At 34.3% G+C, this 22,435-nt stretch overlaps 1 long non-coding RNA gene across 1 annotated transcript in view; it reads right to left on the minus strand.

Annotated features, from left to right (window-relative positions):
• Positions 1 to 6,377: 6,377 nt before the first annotated feature.
• The window catches only part of LOC109366964, a 26,387-nt gene continuing 10,329 nt past the window's right edge, over positions 6,378 to 22,435 (minus strand). The window contains exons 2-3 of the long non-coding RNA XR_004159378.1: positions 19,184 to 19,225; positions 6,378 to 6,451 (exon numbers count right to left, since the gene is read on the minus strand). This is a non-coding gene — a long non-coding RNA (uncharacterized LOC109366964). The remainder of the gene's footprint in view (positions 6,452 to 19,183; positions 19,226 to 22,435) is intronic.

Consider the following 22,435-nt stretch of genomic DNA (forward strand, 5'->3'; position numbering starts at 1 on the left):
AAATTGTCTCTACTAGAAGAAAGCCACCTAAGAAACTGAATCATATCACCAGCAATATGGTTTAATGTACTCTGATGAACTTTCTTAGAAAGTCATCCAAAAGCCATGCTTTACCTATGCCAAAATTGGATGATGGTTTACTCAGCAAAATTTACGTATACAGCTGTGGAGGAAAAACAATGGCACATATTTTAACATCTTTAAATGTTTAATGTAAGTTTATTTGGGAAATATTTTTTCTTCATCGCAACTTTTTTAATAAGCAATTTGAGAATTAAAACACATCTATTTCTGAAATGTCATGAAGTCAAAAATGGCTAAGAGAAATTATTTTAACACTCATTTATATTTAGGTTCAAATCCAAAGTGGCAAGTAACATGCTAGTAAATAAACTTTAACAACACAGGGAAAAAGTTAGTCATCTTGACATCTACTTTCATTCTGAAAATGCTACAAGAGAAGATTGAAGCAGGAATAGGTTTGCATAAGTTTGTTATTTTTCCCCCCCATGCTTCCTTCCTCTTTTCAAGTCCTTCAGCACCAGAATTGACCAAACTACTGGTCCTGTAGCTCAGAGAGATAAAAGGTAAGATAGGCTGGAGCAGGGGAGAAAGGAAAGGGCAATACCTTACATGTTTACAAACAAACAAGTCTAGTTATAAATACGAAATTTAAAACCATCTGCTGACGTTTTACTTACTATAGTTGACTTGGATGACGAAGGAAGCTTGAAGTTGCACCAATTTAGAATCCTTCTGGTCTCCCTGACCGCATTAAATCTCCCTGACTCTAAATTCAGTTCGAAGTCTGAAGAATACCAAATGACTCTGACTACTTTCAGAAGTTTCTACAAAAGGGTAAAATGAAGACTGCATATCAAAATTGGAATGAGGAGGAAAAGATCAAAAGTCATGCCACACCACACATTTCTCCTATGGGAAAGGAATAAGAGAATTACATTACAGATTAGTTATGTTTCTTAACACAACATGAAGAGATAGTCAAAGAAAATTAAAGTAATAAGGGCAATACAGAAACCTGGACAAAAAGAACACAATATCATAAATGTGATGCATAAAATCTGGTATTTGATTTCATTAGTATGACCCTTGCCTTAAATTGCTATCCTTATCTACAAGGAAAAGAAAAATTATACTCATTATGCCTTGCTTACTGTCTTCAAAAGCAACGCCTCTTGAATGCACAGTGAAAATTCCTTCTCTTCTCAGCTACTGAGATTATTACAGTGCAATTAATAACAGTAAGAAATTGTTCTAAACTTCTGTCTGCCTCAGAATAAATGAAAAACACTAAGGTACTCCTTCTCAGACAGAAAGATACTTGCTTTTGCGCACATCTGCATATGCACATATACAGTGTCACTCGGGTTATCAGTTAAGCATATTAGGTTGAACTCAAAAAATTCTGGGGTCTGAAGAATATCCAGAAACCACCCCAGAAAGCCCACCTGTGCTTTCTTTTACTTTACTATGTAGAATAACCCAAGAATAAGATGGAAGTACTGCTTCACACATCTTTGTGACATCTTCTGCTTTTTCTCATTGATATTGCCTAGCCAACTGAGTTGATACAGAAATTTTGCTAGGATTCATCAACAGTGATTCCTCTACAAAAAAAATTTAACAGCTAAATCCTTCTATTGCATCACCTGGGGGGATCACCTCAGGATTCTGACCTAGTACCAATGAATGTACTTTTATACCTTCAAAAATGACATTGACAGTTGGACAGAGCACATCTCAGGAAGTCTGCAGATGACACCAAGCTGTATGATGCAGCAGCTGCACCTGAAAGATAGGATGCCATCCAGATGGACCGAGACAGAGTTGAGCAGCAGTACTAGAAAAACCTCATGAGGTTGAACAAAGCCAAAGCCACCTGGGCAACAGCAACATCTAGTATCATTACAAGCTAGACAATGAAAGGATTGAATACAATCCTACCAAAAATTACTTGAAGGTATTGGTGGATGGTAAGCTGAACATGAGCCAGCAACGTGCCCTTGCAGCCCAGAAAGCCAACCATATCCTGAGATGCATCCAAAGGACAGCCAGCAGGGAGAGAGAAGTGATCCTGCCCCTCTACTCTGTGCTAGAGAGACCTCACCTGGAGTACTGCATCCAGATGTGGAGTTCTCAGTACAGGAGAGACATGGATTTGTTAGAGCATGTACAGAGGAGGTCCACAGAAACGATCTGAAGATAATGAAGATAAAAGGAAGAAAGATGAGAAAAGAAAAGGTTTTTTAAAAAATTAAAAAAAAAGTTGAGCCTATTCCCTTCTAGAAATGTGGATGAAGTAAGTGCTTTGTAAATACACAGTGAAGGATCAAAGTTTACTGGTGAATCAACGTAAAAATAATTAGAAATTTATACAGAGGGTTATATTAAATCGATGGGTGTACATAGAAGAGCCAGTAAGGTACAACTAAAGAAAATGAAATAAATATAAATTTACTGTGAATTCACATTAGAGCATGTTTTCATTTTAAGCACCTTTTCCTTCTCATGAAAGCAGTATGAATCAGTATTTAAGCTGGATTTAGTTCTGTAACCACAAATAAAAGACGCATACATGCATAGGTTAACGTATCTACCCTACCTATTTACAAACAAAGACGTTAAGAGCATAACCATTCTGATCTGAAGAACTACTTATTCCTACAACTCCAATATAAACCCCAATTATGGTTCCACTTTTAAAATACAAAACTTTGTTTATGGCAATCTTAGTGGAATTTGAATATCTGTCCATATGTAGAATACCACAGAGTTTAAAACTTTATTTCCAGATTCAAATCAGTCCTACACTCTGAAGTCCATCCACACTCAAAAGCTTAGGCTTAACCCATAGACAATTACATCTGTGATTGCTGAACAAGGTACAGCTAGCTTTAAGTTACACAGTAGAATTTGTTGGAAATGTTCATGGTATTTTTCATAAATATATTTTGTAAAAGTGTTTTTTGAGCACAGGAATGCATAAAATTTTGCAATAAGACTTTTCAGAAATACAAAATCTTCTAGAAAAACTCTGCAAGTTAAAAGTGTTTTTAAAATGTCATAACTTATTTATTTTGAACCTATTACTATACCTGAACTCAACTTCTTAATTACTATTACTTACTTTTAATCCTAAGATACAGTTGGTCATTTTGAAATTAACCTGAGCCATCTACAGTCCAGTTTCACAGATGCACTGCTAAAACACCTGAAGTAATTAAAACACACAACTGCATTACTCAGGTAAGCAACATTACGGTTTAGCAAATTATGTCTCCCTGAAGAGATGATCAAGAATTGTTAATGATCTAGTTTAACTAAATACCCTATTTTCTGCAGCTTTTAAATTTGTGGCAGTCAATACTCACTTGCAAGCTCTTAAAAGAGTAAACTCTTCTCCTATTGGACCAAAGGAAAACTGAACAAGCGTGACTGATTTTTTCCTTTGATTAGAAAGAACTGTAAATACCCACACATTTAGGGACAGCTTCCTACTTAACTTAGCCATCTATTTCATAAGGAGAGTACAGATATATTCATAACATGTTACACTGCTTGTACATTTAATGAGTGTACATCATCTGGGAGGTAGGCAGACATCAAGCTTTTCAGCAGATTCTATCAGAACTTATCTGTAACTAGACAAAAGATATTCTTATCCTCCATATTATCAGGCTCATCCAAGACAACAAAACTGATATACAGACATTGGCGCCTAATTTAGTTTTAACCCTTATTCACTGATCCCCTTTTATCACCATTAATTCATAGATTCTAAAAATCTGTTTTCTGCAGTCCATCAAGTCACAATAAAGATCCATTAAGCTGTCCACTATCTAAAAAAGTAAATAACTGTAGCTGTTACTAGCAACCCTAGATCTCCAGCTCCTGAAGAACAATCAAAAGAAATACTTAGCTCAGAGATAACATTGAGTAGTTAATCAATAGGTTTTATATACACAAGACAAAAGGTGCATCTGCGAGCTGGTACAGAAATAGCATTAAGGCTAATACCAATTGAATAAATATATAAGATCAATTCCCTCTAACTTCTGGACATTACTACCAGCTTAGTACGAGCACTTTGGAAGGCCAGTTAGAGCTTAGTCCATGCCATATCCTCCATATATAGACTAGAGGACTATTTAATTTAGTTGGCAGGCTTAATTGATAATTAAAGAGCAACAACAATAACTAAAACAGAAAGACTGAAATCTCAAGATGAGTGCACATGAAATCTTTAAAATTTCCTTGGAACTGAAGAAAAGGGGAGTTTGTAGGACTACTAAGAGTGAATGATTTTAAACTAAAAGAGGAGAGATTTACAATAGAAAATAGATGGATTTTTTTTTTTTTTACTCAGAGGGTAGTGAGGCATTGGAATAGGCTGTGACATCCCTGGAGACATTTAAAATCAGGTTGGATGATGCCTTAGACAGCCTGGTGGCAACCCTGCACATGGCAGGGGGTTGAAACTTCAAGGTTTCTTCCAATTCAAGGCAATGATTCTACGGTTTTATGATTCCATGTTCTGAACAACTTTTGGTCTAAGATAGCATGATCTGAAAACTAACAGTAAGAAGAGATAATGTTACCCAAGGCTGAATAGTGCTGGATTTTTGAAAAACAATGAATCACAGAATTCCTCAGGTTGGAAAAGACCTTAAAGATCATCAAGTCCAACCACAACCTGACCATACGACCCTAACTCTAACAACCACCACTAAATCATGTCCCTGAGCATCATATCCAAAAGGTTTATAAACATATTCAGGGATGGTGACTCAATCACCTCCCTGGGGAGGCTACTCAAGTGCTTAACAACCCCTTCCGTAAAGAAGTGTTTCCTGAAATTCAAACTAAACCTCCTATGGCACAACTTGAGGCTATTTCCCCTCATCCTGTCACCAGTGAGAAGAGATCAACCCTGCTCTCACTGTAATCACCTTTCTGGTATTTGAAGAGAACAGTAAGATCTCCCCTCAGCCTCTTCTTCCCCAGGCTAAACAGCCCTACTTCATTCAGTCTCTCCTCATAGGGTATATTCTCCAAGGCTCTCACAAGCCCTTCTTTGGATCTGCTCCAGCACCTCAATGTCCTTTCTGTATTCAGGTGTCCAAAACTGAACACAGTACTCAAGGTGGGGCCTTACCAGTGCCAAGTATAGGGGCAAGATTACTTCCCTAGTGTTGCTCACCACACCATTCCTGATATAAGCCAGGATGCCGTTTGGCCTTTTTGGTCACCTGGGCACACTGCTGTTTCATATTCAGCCAACTGTCTATCAATACACCAAGGTCCCTTTCCATCAGGCAGCCTTTCAGTTAGTCCTCCCCAAGCCTATAGGGTCGCCTATGGATTGTTGTGACCAACTCAAGACACTGCGATCCAAATATTATCAATTATCATTAGTAATTAATGGCTAATTTCTAGAATCCTCTAAACTATAGATAATCTGTAAATTAAGCCACTCAAACTTTTATAGCCATTTGCAGTATCTCATGCCCATGAAGTCTTATGACATTTTCATTCATTAATTTTTCCTAACTTTAAATTAACATACACTTGACAATGCAAAACTGTACTTGAATTGGAAGCATCCAATAAATAAGCTCTAAACTTTCATTATGTATAACTTATCCTTTGAAAAAAAACCCAAAAGAGAAATGTAATTAAGTTACTTCCAATTATGGCCATGATAAACTTCCACTTTATCATCAACTGTAACAGTATTTAGTAGACTCAACAATATTCAGTGTAAATTAGCAGATGTACTGTGCAATAGATAAGCAAAAGAGACCATATTTAACTGCTTGTTTCTTAACTACCATCAAAAAGATATTCAGCTAAAAATGACAATAAATATTACTTGTTAGCAATCTATCTTATTTCATCATAATATCCTCCAGCTGTACTTAGGACTTACACCTTCATCTATTCTTTTGCTGTTTGTGTTATCTATACCTCACAATAATACATATAGAAAACATGGCAGATATTTCCAGCATAGGTTACAATCTTCAAGCAAGAAATAAACAGCTAGCACATATTCAGAAACTTATGTCTTTGTGTTATACTTGAAATATAAGAACAAGCTAGGTGCTGGAAAACTAATCAGAAACTGAGAAAGTAGCATGTGCAGTGCTGGAAGAAGAAAAGCAATCAATGGAAAACTTGCCAGGTTTCATAAAAAAGGAGAGAAGCCTATTGATTTCTCAAATTATTACTCTAATAAGTAAGTATGACAACATGTTTGACAAACAGCTTGAACTGAGAAGCAGACAAGGGTAGAAGATACCATTACCATCTTATTTAGGATATAAAATATTTTTATTTATTTTACTACAAGCTGTCAAAACAAGAGCCACTATAGCAAATTATCTTGGAATTTTCAGGCAGGGACAAAATGGTTCTGGAGCTACAATTCCTGCAAGAAAAAAAAAAAATACAGTCTTCCACACTTTTTCAATGAACCAATCAAATTTCAAATTTGTCCATCAGGAGATGAATCAAAAATTTAACTGCAACATCTACACCTCATTCTCTTGGACAGAGCTGCAGTAGTTCTTATGACAGTTTAGTGGTTGATTTTATCTGCATTTTCCCTTTACAGGGAAAAAAAAGCGAATTCTTAGCTGATGGTTTGCCAATTCAATCAAGTAACTAATCAGTTAACTTCTAACAAGGCCATGGCATGCATTGTCTTGCACAGCAATATCAGAAACCTTCATTCTAAGAATCCAGAGTAAAACCACAAATATACATAAGTTCAGGCTTGTTATGAACTAATAAAAGATATAATTCAGAGTTTAAGGTTTAGCGGTAATATAAAATTGCAATTATCCAAACATTAGTTTGGATAAGAAGGAGAAAGCAAAAATCAGCTCATCAGACATAAGTAATTGGAAGATCATTCATCTAAATCCAGTTCAGTTATCTAGACTCTAACTATAGATAGCATAAGGATAACACTTTTTTCAGAGAATGATTCATTCAATTTACCTAATTCTTACACCTTAAAATTATCATACTACTCATCAGTTACAGAAGAAACCAAGATGTTGTTTGTTTTTTTTTTTTCCTTAGCTTATTAGTTTGTTAGCTAAGATGTCCAGTATGTTCTTTGCACGCTCTGTAGGAATCTCTTGTTAAAAAAACTGGGAAGAGCACTTAATGAGTTTTAGATATGATTCTAGGCAACAAGGATGAAGTGGTTAAGAAAAATATGACATTAAAAAGTAATTTTTTACTCTTTTTTAATTTTTAATAATTTTTAATCTTTTAAAAAGAGTAAACAGAATAGCACTAAAAAAAAATAAATAAAATAAGTGACTCAATCAACATTCTTAATTTCAAGCAGAGATTTTGAGTAATGTTACTCATTATAAACCACCCTTTTATCAAAGAAAGATTATGAACTCATAACGTGTTCTTCACCGGCCTCATATATGAAAGAGTACAGAAAAGATAGAATAAGTCAGACTCTAAAGTAAACAGAAGAAGAGTACAAGCATCTAGGGACAATTTTAAAAAGTGCAAAGCAAAAGTTGTTCCAGAAGTATAAATTTAAAAGTAGCTGCAAACAAGTCATTCTTCTGGCTCTTGTACTACCAGCATCAATAGCTGAGTTTGGAAAAAACAAACAAACAAAACAACCAAATATATTTAACTTCACTTGTTGCTTCATTGAGTTAATCAGTTGTGATAAATTCTATTCCAGTTAATACCATGGGAGGAAGTAAAAAGAACAGGACAGAAGTTATAATATGTTCTAAACTGGAGAAATCTAGGAGAGAAAATAATCAATCACGGTTCTACAAAAGCTTGTATAACTGAAAACACTGAGCAAGTTTAGTTTGTTTGCCTTAAAGAGAAATCAGAATCATACAGCACAGACATGGAGTAAACACCATGACACCTTCCCTCCTGAGGTTTTAAGTGTAATAATTCTGGGATAGAAGCAGAATTATCACAATAGCTCTATTTTCTGACATAAGCATAATCTTAGACAAGACTGTGGCATAACAATATAGAATAACTTAAAGTCTTATAACAGGAAAAAAAATCTGCTTATCCAATTTTCAAGTTGACTTATTACTTATATTACTAATAAAATAAAATCAATTATTTCATGGAAATAAGTTTGACTTAAACTTTTCATTGGAGCACATATGTAACGTTTGCCTCGGTGTGTCAAAAACAATCTGATTTTTAAATAAAGCACAGTACAATATCAATACATACTAATTGACAAAGAGCTCATAGATCACAAAAGAGGGCTAAAAAAAATTGAATAAAGGAGCCTGCTTTCATTCAATGTTTTTAATCAGTCACAAAGATAGGCTGTTACATAACAAAACTGTTTTGTAATTATATAAATGGTGTATGAAGTTCACTGATAATTCAGAGATTCATGAAATATTTAAATAAGAAAAAAATGAGGAGCAGTACACACAGTGAAAAAAAATCTAGGGATGAGAATGAAGGGTGGGACTGTCTTCTGAAAAGCATTCATTGAGGAAAAGATTTCTGGGTCACAGTGAACACATTCTCATTTATGCTTCTGCTGAGGAAAAATTGGATGCAGAGCAGGGGAGAGAAAGATTTATTGGTTTTACGAAATAGAAATGAGGTTGAAAGAAACCAAGTGACTTGGCTCAAGATGAATGATAAGCCCTATTGATCTCAGTCAGCCTGTTGCCAATACAATGCTGAGATTTTGTCCCTTTGTTTTCAGATGAGATTTACATTTTGTTCCCAAAATAGAGATAGAGATCTCAGAGAAATAACCATTCAGCAGGGATTTTTTTTCCCCACTAGGCCATGACCTACTGTCCACTTACAAGCAGAAGTAGGGTGGAACGCTAGCATATATGTTCAGAACAACATGTTTTCAAAAGCAGCTGCAAAAGCTTTTGAAGAAGCTCTAACAAAATACTTGCATTGAAACACCGATGATAGGTGGCAAATAGGAGACTTACTATTCATGTATATGTACATTTTCAGTTAGAAGTATTCCAAAGAATTCTTTCAAGCAAAAGAAATTTGTTTTAAGGATTTGAGGCAAATACAACAGATACTATTAAAAAATTAAGATAACGGATGCAGTAAATGAAAGAAACAATGGTTGTTCAAGACAGCATGGAAAAAAAAAATTGATGGATACAGTATATTTAGTTTTGAATTCTGTTTGCTGTGTTGGAAACAGAATTTTAGAATTAACCTGTTCACAGACAGGAAGCATTTCATTAGAAATAGCACATATGCTAATGAGTCAAATACAGAGCTTCCATTGGCAATTGTATTTTTTGTTCAAATCCAATCAAAAGCCAAAAACAAAGTTCAAATAACATTTATCACTGAGAATGACATCACATGAATACCTTCATAATACATAATAAGATCCCACAATAAAGCACTGGAGCATATTTATCTGAATGCCTGAAGGCTTTTAAAAGTTTTTACCTTCTTCCACTCCTTCTTCACTACTGAAAAATACCAATTAATCAATCATGTGGAAAACAACAATGAATGCTCCTCCTTTGGTACCTTTATGTGGGAAAATATTTGCTTCACTCAATTTCGAGAAGCAACAGATAAAAAAGAACACCCTTAATGCTTTCAGAAGCTATTTTATGTTCTAATTTATTCTTCTGCTTCATATATTAATCTCATCTTGTACTCATGAAGTACATTCTGGTACAAGGTTTCTTTCTTTCCTGCCTTTTTTTCCTTGTTTTCTGTTGTTCAGTAGTGTCTTCTGTGCAAGGTTACTCAAAATATTGCAGTCACCCTTCTTGTAATTGCTCTTGCATCTTGCTTAATCCAGCCACCTTTTCTGTAATCTGTATCATGTCAGAAATATTGGATGCTGACAAGACAAAGACTGCTGTAACTAAACTGAAGAGTGTAAGAAATTACTGATACAGAAAGAGTAAATTAAGCTTTCATGAGCATCAGATTTTAAAAGTTTTATAGTTAATGCACAGTAAGGTCAGCGAAACTAGTGCCACAAAGAATACTATCAAAAACTGATTTTTATTTTTTTTTAAGTTATCCTTAAGTAGTTACTGTAATTGCTTAGACACTTCCCTTTTACTGCATTGTTGGAATATTGCTATAGCTCTTCCATTTAAAATTTGATACCTTATACATCATATTGATGCCATCTGTTTCCAGAAACAGGGATATAACTTCTATTTTCATAATGGCAGCAAACCAAAGGCTGGCTTCAGCTTATGTGTAAAGATATTTAAGTGATGTTAAAGACATTGTTGGATTTATTTATTTTGAACACAAGTATTCCAAATTTTAACCCCTAAAGAACTATTTTCAGTTTAGTTGTCCTTTGATCAGATTCCATCTGATTTTAGTGTTATATCCTTCCTATTGTTTTTTTGTTATATTTGTTTTGTGACTTGATTTGGAAGTATCTTCCTTTCTATACTAATTTTTGTGCTATCAGAAATATTTTTAATATATAAAAATATATAGAAATAGCTTTTATTCTATTTTCCTTTAAAATATGAGACCAAAAAAATTAAAAAACAAAAATTTTTCGCAGTAGTATTTTCTTTACATTCAAGATCACCTGTCTGGACATTACAGTATGCATTCAGCTGTCAAAGAGCAATTTTTCAAGATTATTTGTCATACAGGAAAATTTACCTGAAAGATCTCATTTTTGCCTCAATGACTTTTTTTTTTTTTGACCCTTAGAGAACATAGCACAGAATCTATGTGCTTTGAGTCAATACTACCAGAATTTTGTTAATTAGCACTATTTCTTGACCTTTTTGTCCATACATCCAAGATTCAAATCTTCCTTTCAACATATGGCACGAATATATATTTACATATGTGTATTAAACATAAAAGCCCTTGAAGCCCTCCATTTTCACCCAGTGACATTAAAGAAGTAGATACTCTCTCATTCCTCATATTCTTAAAGTGCAATTCTAATTTTATCTCAAACCTCAACTCTATAAGAAACTACATCCTCACCATAATTAGACGGTAATTACAGGCCTGTCTCACTTTAGTGCATGGTAAAGTTTTGAAGAAGATTATTCTGCAAACCAAAGGAAAGACTTGATAGGCAGACACAGACACTGTTGGTCATAGCCAACATAAGTTCAGCAAGAGAAAGTTACATTTAACTAACCTAATCTCCTTTTATGACAAGATTACCCACCTAATTGACCAAGGGAAGCTAGTAGATGTAATTTGTTTTATATTTCAGTAAAGCTTTTGATATTGTTTCTCACTGTACATTTTTGGACAAGTTGTTCAGCACATAGCTAAACAACAGCATAACACAATGGGTAAATATCTGATAGATGAGCCAGGCTCAGAGGGTTACAGTAAATGGGATTACATCAGGCTAGTGGCTACGCAGCAGCAGGGCTCACCACTAAATAGAGCAGGACTCCATTTTAGGGATTGTTTTTTTTCAATGTTTTCATAAATGATATGTATGCAGGACTCAAATTTGTACTAAGCTTGCAGATATTAAATTAGAACAAGCTGCTGACTCCTTTGAGTAGAGAAACCTTGCAGAGAGATCTTTACAAATTAGTAAGAGCTGTTAGCAGTCACCAAATGAATGAAATTTAACAAGAGTAAGTTCAAGATGCTGTGCCTGGGATGAAGCAACACTTGAGACATGTTCAGACTGGGGGGATGAGAGACTAGAAAGCAGCCCTGCAGAAAGGGATCTTGGGAGTCTGGTTGATGACAAGTTGAATCTCAGCCAGCAAAAAGGACCAGTCATACCATTGGGTGCATCAGGCCCAGCTGGGAAGGGGAGAGATTGTCCTGCGAGGTTGCACCAGCAAAGAGCCTTGAACACTGTCTACAGGTCAAACACCGCAACATATGGAATATATAAAACTTTTAAATAGCATTCAAAGGAAGACTACTAAGATAGTGAAGGATCTAAAGGGCAAATGCATAAGTAGCAGATGAGGTCCCTTGTCTGTTCAGCCTTGAGAAGAGGAGGTTAAAGGGAAGACTCACTGTAACCTACAGCTCCTCATGGGTGTAGCAGAGGGGCAGTGCTGATCTCTGCTTTCTGGTGTCAGCCACAAAACCCAAGAGAACGGCACAGACCTGTACCAGGAGACAGTGAGGCTGGTGTTAGGAAAAGGTTCTTCAGTAGACAGTGGTCATGTCCTGGAACAGAATCTCCAGGGCAGTGGTCACAGCCCGAAGCTTTCAATTTTAAGAAACGTTTGAACAGTGCTCTCAGCCATATGGTCTGATTTCAGGTGGTCCTATGTAAAGACACGAGTTAGGCTTGATAGTCCTAATAAGTCCCTTACAACTCAAGATATGATTCCGTGATCAAATTCCTCTTCTACTGGTACAGCACAGTGATAAGATGGAAATATGATAACTGACTAAAATGGCTTATTATTGGAAATACAATATCCTTATGTTTGTTACATAGAATGAAAACCTTAATCTACTAAAGAGTCCTTTTTATTGCACTGTCATTCTCAATACTTGTTAGATTTTCCTGAAAATCTGGTCTGCTTGCACACATATTTGAGTTTAAGTTATGCTTATTCTAAAAGCAATCTTCCTATCTGGTTCCATTTTTCTCTAGTAAAAATATTTGACACAGCAAGTCAAATCCAACTGTCCCTGTTGTCAAATTTTAAAGCCAAATTTACATCTGACCATGTTTCTTCACAAGAGGAAAAATTTTACCTGCTTTAGCATTTATGCAAAATGTTTTCATTTGGATATCTTGTTAGATTGCAAGTTGCATCCAAACAGTATCCTATCAGTTTGCAACCTATTTCTAATTTTTTTTTCCCCAACAGAAGAAATGTCTGTTATGCTAAAGAGAACATCATCCCAAAGCATTCACTGTAATTCAGTCAAGTCAGAATTTTTTTTAGTTGAATTAGATACACAGTATCCAGACAGTTGAACTCTAAGAATTCAAAAGGTTTCTAGAAATACTTTGTTTCAAAAGCTTTTTTTTTTTTTTAAATCTGATTTCTCAAACCTTCTGTGGATTAACTGAGAAAATCCAGTAAATATTTTATTGGAAAAGCATACAGAATATTACAAGCAGGGACACAAAAAGCTGATGTTATTGAAAATCTGGTTCTGAAATGCCATCTGTATCCCAACATTTACATTTTCACAAAGTAGAACAAAATGGCATAATGAAGTTCATTCTTTTTGTCCTCTTCCTCTAACTTTTCTTCAACTAAGGGATTCTGTTGAATTCAGCATTTCTTAACTGTTATATTTTTTTCCTTTTTTTGGAAAAGATTTAGTTTTCTAATACTTCACTATCCTAACTTCATAGTGAAAATAATCACCTTTCCTAACCAGAACATATAGTTTTTGTGACATTTCAGACTTGCTTGAAAGTGGCAGGTAAGGAACAGCAAATAAATCCAAGTCTTTACAAATGTTAGTCAATAGCCTAAATGTTATGCATATGTTTTCTTTCCTACGATAGAACTTTTAAGTGGGCACACTTCTTTATGTCCATTTTACTGCACTATTACTACATTAATATCTAGGAAATATAATTTGCTAAACTGTAGAAGTACAGTCATAGCTACTGTAGTCCACCAAAAGGGAATCTACTATGATCCTTTCATATTTGGAACATGAGTCACGCTAGGACATGAAAGTCAAGATTAAGTGAAAAACGAATATTTACCTTCCAGAGACTAAAAAAAAGAAAAAATTGAGTAAATGCTATCTATTAGCACAAATCTTGGGTAACATTACAGGATTGACACAGTAAGTGTACTTGTTCTTCCTGTTCCACAGAAGAGGAATGTGTTTGAAGTATATTTTAAAAGACATGGGAAGGGCGGGGAGGGGAGAGGGGGGAAGACATTTCATTGGAATTTCAGTTAACCTGAATATGTTTCAGTAATTTAATAATTAAAATAAAAATTCCAGACTTACACCTCAGAGTGAAAAAAGCCATATGGATTTACTAAATTTGGCAATGCTAGAGAAAAAGTGACATATAACTGCAGTATTTGAACAATCACAGTAAAGGGGGAAAACTTCAAAATGATGTTTTCAGACTAAAAGATTCTGAATCACAAGTCACATTGAAACAATGCAGTATTTATGGCTAGGTGAAAACACTTTTTTTTTCCCTCCTTCTTTTAAAGTATTTTTCCTAACAACTCTTCTAAATCCAAAGAACAAAACAATGTAGAAACATTTAAGTTCGTAGGATTAACTTCTGCCAATTCCTTCCCTACTGACAATTTAAACAAAAGAACTAAGTTTAGGAAATTCAGAATAAATGGTTTATTTTACGGGCAATCTGAGTAATAGCATACAGGAAATCATTGGCAATTTATTACTTGTTTGTCTTTAACTAAAACATATGTTGGAGGGGAAAAAATAAAGTCAATCAATTGTTCTCTATAAGAAAGTAAATCTAGAGAATAGTAAATTACTTTTATTTTGTATTAATCTGTCTCTTGGGCTTACATGATTGAAATGTCACAATTTTTCAGAGTAGTATCTGATTCTCCAAATGAACAAAATATGAACTTGTATAATGTGTTTAAGACATATATGTAAATAATGTACTGCATTGTGTTTAGTATTCAGTCCCATCTACCAGGTTTATCTTTAGTTCCATTCAACTGCTTTTTTATATAGCTGGTTTCATTCAACTTTTTTTTTCTTTTTTCTTTTTTTTTTAATATAGCTGATGTGGAAATGGGAAAGTATTGTTTGTACTTATACAGAACTTTTGATGTAGATAATTATTAAAAATGCACTAGCTTAAAAAAAAAACTAGATTTGAAACTATTTTCTTTCTAACAATTGTAAATACTATGTCACATAGCATTTTTAGGCTTTCTGTTCTAGACAAAATGAATATAAACGTTTAGTTCTATGTCTCCAACAATCCTCAAATCTTGATAGTAAAGAAATGCTTACTCTTGATCTATGTGCTTTTTGACAGACACTGGATGTTTCTCATACAGACTAAATGTTTCTAATTAGTTTAGACTGATTATATTCCAACACCCAACAGGACTACAATTCTAGAGAAAAGCAACAATTTTTCCAAAGCTATATACACAGCTGAATTGATCTGTCCCTGGTATCCTCCTGATGTCTGGAGGACAGTAGCGCTCAGATGGAGGAGTAACATGCTAGCTGCTGCTCCAGAAAAAAAACATAACTAAAGATCAGTCATGCAAATTATCAGTTTCTTTCCCAGTTTAGAAGCACCACATCCGAGAAGCATCTGGACAACACTCTGAAATATGGTGATTTCAGGGTGGTCCTGTGTGGAGCTAGGAATTGGACAGGACCCTTGTGAGTCTCTTCCAACCTGGGTTATTCTGTGACTGTGTGCTAAAGAAGCTGCTAAAGAATACTACAGCATAGTCATAACTTTGATCTTTAGTTCACTCTCCTGAAGCCCTATAAAGCATTGAACTTCACAGCTAAGCAAATAATTGAGAAGACAGAAGATACTAAAAGTAGAGAGATACTCAAAAACCAAAGCAATCTGTATTTGACAAGTTATTTCTTCATTCATTGGAATAGGAAGAGCCTTCAGTGCTCTACAGAACCTGGCACACAGTTTAGTTGCATAAAGAGGAGCTGAGTTCACTAAAAACAAAATTAAGAGAAACATAACCGCTTACTCTATGAGAATATATACAGTCCTACACAGAACAATTACGTGACTACAAAAACCTATATTTTTTCCTGTGCCTCTTTTCCAACCTTTGTTTTCATTTTGGGAGATTAATTTATTTTTAAAAAACACTCACTGCAGGCTATCAATAAAACTAGTAAAAATTATATATTAAAAAGGTCTCTGAAAAATTAGTAGCTTCTACGGGGAGGGACAGAAATAGGCACCTCTCACTGCTGAAATCAGTTCTATACATATGAAACTGAAATAAAGATGTGCTCTTGACTAAACATAAGTGAAGATACTATGGTAGCACCATATTTCTGTAAAAAGACAATCTGTAAATATTTCAGAACATAATTCAGAACATAAGACTTAAAGCAGTAACAAGAACAATACAAACAAAAAAAAAATTCATGGGATAAAACAACAAAAGAATAAGAAAAGGAAAGAACTAATAAAAAGATCTGGTTATCTGCTATTATTAGTGATGTCCTTTCTCAGCAACAAAAAAAAAATCAGAATATAAATCCCATCAAAAAGATTCACTACTCTGATGCTGTGCTTACAGACTAAACCATGATAAATAGCAAACTATGCAGACAGCAAGGCTCCTTTGAAACAATTCCACTCCGTTTTTCCCCTCAAGGATCTTGGAAGTCAAGACAGTTGTAGTACAAGGAAATGAATGGATCAGGCTGACAAAACTTAATTGTCTAAGCTAAACATGCAAGTAATTTCTATTTCTCTACTTATACAACAGACCGTTGCATATTATTGCCCTATTTCTTATCTTCTTGAAGGAACATTAGGTATTGACATGTTCACTTAAGGTCTACATCTAAAGCAATAAATAGCAACAACTGCAAAATTTGCATTAAATGATGGTTTTTGTATTATTCTGGCCAAATCAGAATGATCAGGTAAGTTAAAATTATAAACTCTCTTGCAGATATAGGAATATTTACTTTTTGAATTATCATTATTTATACTTCAACAAGCTGCCCAGAGAGGCCATAGTGTCTCATTCTCTGGAGATAAGCAAAGAGTCTCCTGGACTCTTTCTTGTGCAACCCACTCTAGAGAACCTGCTTTAGCAGATTGACCAGATGATCACTAGAGGTCCCTTGTGATCCCTGCAATTCTTTGATTCTGTGATTAAAATAAGGGGAAGAGGATTTTAAATGAGAGATAAATTACTATATATCTTGTCTACAACAGAGCGCTTAACATATAAACTAGAAGTTAGAGTCAGCAAACTAAAAAAGTTAGGATTAATCTACTTCATATTATTTTGTACCTTAATAGGAAAGTTGCAGCAGTAGGTAGTATTCCTTGCAACTTTTTCCTTTGAAGAGAATCTTGGGATCCCTTTGAAACAGGGACTTCTCCTGTATCCTTACGTTTCTCTTCAGGGAAACAATAACAATATGCATTTACTACTGAGCTTGGCCCTGTCAGCATATAGTACATATGCTCAGAGAAGAGCTACTTCTTCCTTTAAACCTAGTTTCCAGATCATGGTTAGATCTGGATGTCAGACATGCAGTAAGCAATTCTACGTGGTAAGACTAAAATTATGATGGACATATACAGAAGTATTAGAATATTTAGTATCTTTAAGTTAAACTGCTTATGTAAGCACAGATAAGATTTTTTGATTTGTAATTAGGGATTTAAAGGCAAGTTTCAAATATTTTCTACTTTGTGCTCTTTTATAAATCAAGCTCTTTAAGGATCTTCAGCTGAATAGAGAAATATTCTTTATGCATGCGGTCTCTTGGTTTCATCACAGATCTGTGAAAACTTCTCTTACGTTGCACCTTCCTGTGCCAATATACAGAAATACTTCAAATCCCTGTCTCTCAACATATTTCACATTATTTTCTTTTCAGAACAAATAACATTCAACAAGAATTCTTAATCTAACATTAATAAGTGTCTAAATACTCATCATTTTGTTCTGAAATAACTTCATTCAGCAAATTAGTCAACTCTTCAATAGCTTGAGGTGGACCTCAACATATACAGTTCTCCTCATTAGACCATGGTCAGAGTACAAATGACTGCTAATGGGTTCATCACATAATTGATCTGTACATGAAATTTATCCAAAGATAGTTTTTTTCCCCAGAATGGATATCTTTATGACAGGTATTTAGGCACAGAAGTCACATCAGCAGTTAAACCTTAATTACTTATTTGAATTGCATTTCCACTGCTAAAACAAAACCTTTCAGATTTGAAAGTTTCAAACAATACATTGGAGATCAAGATGTGCATGTGGGCATCTCTCTGAATGGATGCATAAGCAGTTATTTGGAATTCCTAATAGCATCCTTGGATAGGCTTATCTTCAAGATGCTTATTATTTACACGAAATAATTCGTATGGAATGAAGGAATAGCAAGAACACTCCTCTGCCTCATAACACTTCCAAGCTGGAAAATTAATGCTTGCTGTTCAGAAACCAAGAAATAGAGCTAGTACTGTAAGTTTAAATTATTCTTTGAAAAAATGTACGTGTTTTCATACAATTTATAAGTATAGAAAAGGTCTTCTATCTATTTATAGTTCTGTTTTAATTATATTCAACCTGTACCAAATCTTATTTTGTCAGGCTTTATAGATTTTAATCCACCCAGCTAAATCTGGCTCTACTGAGAGGTCAAAAGTTGATTTTAAGACCCTTCTGTATGTATTATTATGAAAATAAATACAGCACTCACATGTTAGGAGGAGCTTATTTGTTTGCAATGTGCAATGTGTATCTCTAAAAACCCTATTGGTTCTGCAATATTAACTCAAAGAATACACATAAAAGGAGTTTGGTCTAGACAGAAAGCTTAAAAAAAGTTGCGTAGCTATGTTCTGTCTTATAAATATCTAAAAAAATAAAATGTAGTTGTTGAACTCAATCTCCCTCTCACTTTCTTTCCCCAACAGGACATAGGAGAAAAAATGATTTTAAAAATGTCACAGGTCAAGGTTATAATAGAGACATCCCTTACAAGTTAGTGTTCACCAGTAAAACATCTGACTGAGGGAACAATTTATTGCCAATTAAAATGAGTTGTAAGAAAAAAAGTCCTGACGCCTTCTAGTCTGAGTCACTAGATGCAGACTTACAGGGTGATTAAACATTCAAGGTCTTTATAACCATTGCCCTGTGAGCCAGCCAATACAGACCAGGTGTGTAGAACATTGTATTCCAGCAGAGGATCAGCACTTCCAATGCCTTGCAAACCAATTTTCAAACCACAAGATAACATGAACCTTGATGACTCTTAATTTTACACACAAAATATTGGTGAGGATATCAAGTGTAACTACACACTATATAGAACTATGCAAACAAAAAAGTATATATAAAAATATATATTGTCTAAAGAAAATACATGAGCTGCGTTCATACAATGTTATGTTACTGAAATCCCATTTAGGAAAGTACTTTAAAACTCCAAAAGGTGTTAAGGAAAGCATTTAATAACATTCTAATACCTGATGCCATTCCATCAGTTAATAGGAATTATGGTCTGATTCCTAGATGAAAATAAAAAGTAAAAATCAGAGACAATTTAGAAACAGTTTCCTCAGACAATTTTCCTCAAAGGAGAACATGTTTTGTTTTTGTTGGAAAATGGTCTGATAACAAAGTAAGATATCACTTCTAAATAGGTGGTGCAAATAAGAAAATAGTTTTGGAATCTTGGCCTAAAGTGTCTTCATTATTTCCAGACATATTTGCTGGGTTATCATTAAATATATGAAGTGAATTTAAGTTTCTAAGATGCAAACAGAGTACTTGAACAGTTTAAATTTTCAGTTTGTATTCACAAAATTCTCACAAAGCAAGGTTTAAGACATCAACAGAAAAACTATATGACAAGGAACCTTTTATCAAATGACAGAGTTAAAAACCTCATCCCATTTAGAAGGGCTGGTCTTGCAATTCATTGAGTGCACAGAAGATTACAATTAACTTGAGAGAGATCTAGAAATGTCATAAGCTAGCAGAAAGCAACTCAAGTATTTTATGAATGACAAAAAAAAGTGAAGGGAGATGATTATAACCTTGCTCTCATTCAGCAATCAAGCATCATCATATCAAATACAGTGAAGCTTAAAATACTTATGCAAGTTGTGGTTGCTGAGGATTCATTCAGCAAATTGTCATATAAAAATAAAGGTAGCAAAGGTAATAGGTTTGGGATCTACGGGTTTTCATATTTCCCCAATTACTCACATTATACTTCAGAGCATTAAAAGATACCAAATTTCTAAAGACTGAATCTTACATGAAAAATGTTTTCTCTGACCACATCAAAATCAATGAAATATGCAAAGTTTGTATGATCTTTTAAAGAGGTATCAATAGAGTTAAATCTAGTTAGCTTGATAGATTAAATTGATTAATATTTCTCAGTAGCATATTAGTATATCATATATGAACATACACAATTGAATTATCTTTACATGAAGAGGTGGTTCTTCAGAGTATTAAAACAAAAAAGCTTATATTAACACAATATATCCAAATTGTTTATTCCTGTTTATAGTGCTAAAGAAGAAATTTTACCAAAAGAAAATAAGCAGAAAGCAAATCAAGTAAAATAAGAACTATTATTTTAGGTCTGTTTGTGAGGTCATTTTAGTTAGACATGATTATTCAAACTTGGACTACAACAGCATACTCTCATAAGTATGCTCAAGACTTGAACTTTGCAGCAGTAGATCATAATTACAGCGTGGTATTTTTTTTTTTACTGTTTCACCTTGGTCTTTTCAGGGACTCCCCAGTCCTCAAAAAAAGGCCTAAATAGTCTGTATGCAATATCGCACTCCAGTCACAGTAGTTTTTAAGCTAGTGAACATTATGTTATGCCAATTCACATGCCAGAAGATGACATCTCTGTCTACTACATCTCTATCCTAATCTACTTAAACAGGACATCGTTGAAACAAACTACTCCTTATGGCAACTTCTATAGATGTGCCATACACGAAAGAGAACATTCAGATCCTACAGCTTTTCAAGGATTACTCAGACTAATTACAGATTCAAAACAAGAAAAGACACTCATCTCACAGCATTTCCTTATGGATATTGGGATAGGTATCCAACTAATTTTATTCGTTGATTACTTCACAAAGATGAAAACTTACAGCTACTCCCATTGAAGATCTCTCCAATTGACTGTTAGCCAATGGTTTGCAGTTTTAAAGCATACTGAGTTCATAAACTGCTTCTTGATGTCACACTATATTTCCAAAACTTGATGTTGAAAAATTGTGACTAAAACCACAAAAACATCTTTTTGAAATGCATTTTAGTTAGTTTCAGAGTTTGAAATTTAAGTAGAGCAACAGCTAAGCTATGATACTTTAGGAAAAGTACTTATAAAATGGTACTTATGCCTTCATATAAAGAAAGACCAATGTCCACAGTGTGAACAATATTGATATACTGTCCTTTTACATTAAAAAAAGGAAGAGAACCAAGATCCAAATACAGACTATATGGAAAATAATATAGGTAAAATGAAAAATATAGGAAACTCATTCATTTCAATTTTAGACAGATTTTCTTGGTAAAACAAAAACATTCCTCTGAAACTGTATTAAAAATGTACAGCTTAATATTTTCTCCACAGACAGAAATAAAACTAGAGCATAGACTTACAACTGTACAGAACAGAAAAAGATTTGCAAAAGGACAAACTCCTGACCTAGTCAGTCTATGTCAAATTGCTTAAGGTTTTCATCCTCCCCACTCTACTTCCAAGGTTATACACCAGTACAGTGTCAGAGCTGTGGAAAACACATCCGGAAAACATCCTCCTGTTCAAAGCAGAATGACTGCCAGCACCAGATCAGATCAGTCATGGAACTCTCTAACCAAGACATAGAAATCTTCAGAGATGGAAGGAGCTTGTTCCAGTGCCACATTATCCTTGTCCTGAAGAATTTTTTCTAACATGCAGTTTAAAGCTTGTGCCTATTTGGGTGGCTTTCACTCTGCAAAGCTCATTTTCTATTCAAACAAACAAACAAAAAAAATAGTATCTTTGTTTTGCTCTGTATCTCTAAAGGAGATTATTGCCTTTGAGGGGAAATTCTCAGATCAGCTAGGAGAACAAGCAGTGTTCTCTGTCCTCTCTTCTAGCAGAATTAGTTCTCTCCTACAGTCACAAGCTATGATTATATTAGCAAAAATGTAGAGCAACACCAGCAGTTAAAGTTAAATAGTTGATTCTAAAGATCCAGAAATACACAATAGACATTTCAGGATCATTTTACTTCAAACTAGTTCAAATCGGGTCACATGCATTGAATGTCCACTGGAAACTGAACAATATGAAGTTACTATTGGAAGAAATCTTCAATTTCCAAGCTCTCCATGGAATTCAATTCATACATTGAGAGCACTTGACAATTTGAGCCAAATTTCAATTAATGGTGACTAGTAGAAGGTTAACTTCCAAAATGCATTTCTGAAGTAAAACAGATAATCACACTCTCTCGCCTTCAAATCCAGGCATTCTCATAGTAAGTAAGAAAATAAATTCTCTTCCTTCTCCTCTGGGATCCTAGAAATGACTGCTTTTTATCATATCTACAACTGCACTGTCATGTAAGACTTAATATGAAATGTCAAAAAGAAAGTAATCCTGACCTCTATGTCCTGACAATTCATTCCATAAGAAAACTATTATGTTTTGAACCATCACCTGGGGTGTGCTTAGCACAAAA

Source organism: Meleagris gallopavo, chromosome 3, assembly GCF_000146605.3.
Source record: "Meleagris gallopavo isolate NT-WF06-2002-E0010 breed Aviagen turkey brand Nicholas breeding stock chromosome 3, Turkey_5.1, whole genome shotgun sequence".
NCBI classification, from domain to species: domain Eukaryota; kingdom Metazoa; phylum Chordata; class Aves; order Galliformes; family Phasianidae; genus Meleagris; species Meleagris gallopavo.